The sequence below is a fragment of the Electrophorus electricus genome, chromosome 11 (genome assembly GCF_013358815.1).
Source record: "Electrophorus electricus isolate fEleEle1 chromosome 11, fEleEle1.pri, whole genome shotgun sequence".
Classification (NCBI taxonomy): Eukaryota; Metazoa; Chordata; class Actinopteri; order Gymnotiformes; family Gymnotidae; genus Electrophorus; species Electrophorus electricus.
In genome coordinates, this window is record NC_049545.1 from 16,667,473 (window position 1) to 16,668,831 (window position 1,359).

Here is a 1,359-nt window from a genome sequence, read left to right on the forward strand (position 1 = left end):
TCTGATCAAAATTAATTTATATTCACTAAATACATTTTAAATTTTATTTAAATTTACTAAATCTGGGAGAAACTGATTAATATTTATTCAATATTTAAGGAAAATGTATTTAGATGTACTAAATATCAGGAGAAAATTGATTTTATTGTCTATATATCTGGGTGAAATTGATATAGGCATACTAAAATGTCTGGATTAAAAAAAATTGGATTCACTAAATAAAAATTATGTAAACTCAAATTTTATCATAAAAGAATTGTGTAAATTCAAGTTTTAATTGGTTTATACTGAATTATTTTATTACTATTGAAGACTTGCTGCTTGTCACGGTTGGCCCTCCCCTGGCGTCGCGGTTCCAACACCTACATTGCCTTCCTTTGTATTGGTTTGCTTCCTGGTTCTCATTCCATGTGCTTCTTTTTTTTTTCTTTTTTTTTTTTCTGTTCTCCCCCCTCATTTGTTTTTCCCAGCCTATCATTGGTTTCAACTGTTCTTGGTTTATTTCCTCATTAGTCCTTGTTAGTTCTGTTACTTAAGCCCTTGGTTTCCCCTGTTATGTTGCTGGTCATGGTACAAGCCCTTGCTGTGTTTGTTGCACTAAAGGCCATGTAATGTTATTTCCTGTTTCCTTTTTGTTCTGTCTTTTTCTATCTGATTGTCATCATGTATTGTGGTTATGTTTCTGGTTCTGTTTCCTCTGGTGTTTGACCTTGACTGTTTTCCTGACCCTGACTATGGATTTGCTTATAATAAATCTCACTATATCCAGTGTTTGCGTCTGCCCTTCATTCACTACTTGTATATACTACTTAAGAATCTCTTAGAAATTAATGTAATACTTTGTAGGGTTTTTGTCATTATCTTTCTTCTAAATCATTTGTAAATCTGAGTCTAAATGCCAAACTAAAATTTCCAATGTTTTTCTCAAATCTTATCCACTGATGTGAAACAAAACTGAGAAATGTAATAACAATGTTCAGTACACATTATGAGCATGTCCTGTGAAATCAGAATTAGAGGCAACAGAATTAAGCTCAAGTTTGTTCTACAAGCAGTGCAATGGAAATTTTCAGCTCTTCCCACCACCAACTTGAATACCTACCTAGCAATTGGGGGGTGGGGGGGTGGGGGTGGTATTTAGTTAACTTTCTCCATTCTTGGTGCATTATGGAATGTTATTCAGTTAGCTAGATAGCTAGCTATGTCAAATAAACCTAGCAAAGGTTGTTCCATTTCATGCACATGACTAACCTTGCCATTAACTTACATTTTTTATACTAGGCTATTAATTAGGCTATGAGCCAAATGATCATCTTAACAGAAGCACATATGGTGGCAGTTTATTAAGATAGCTGGCTA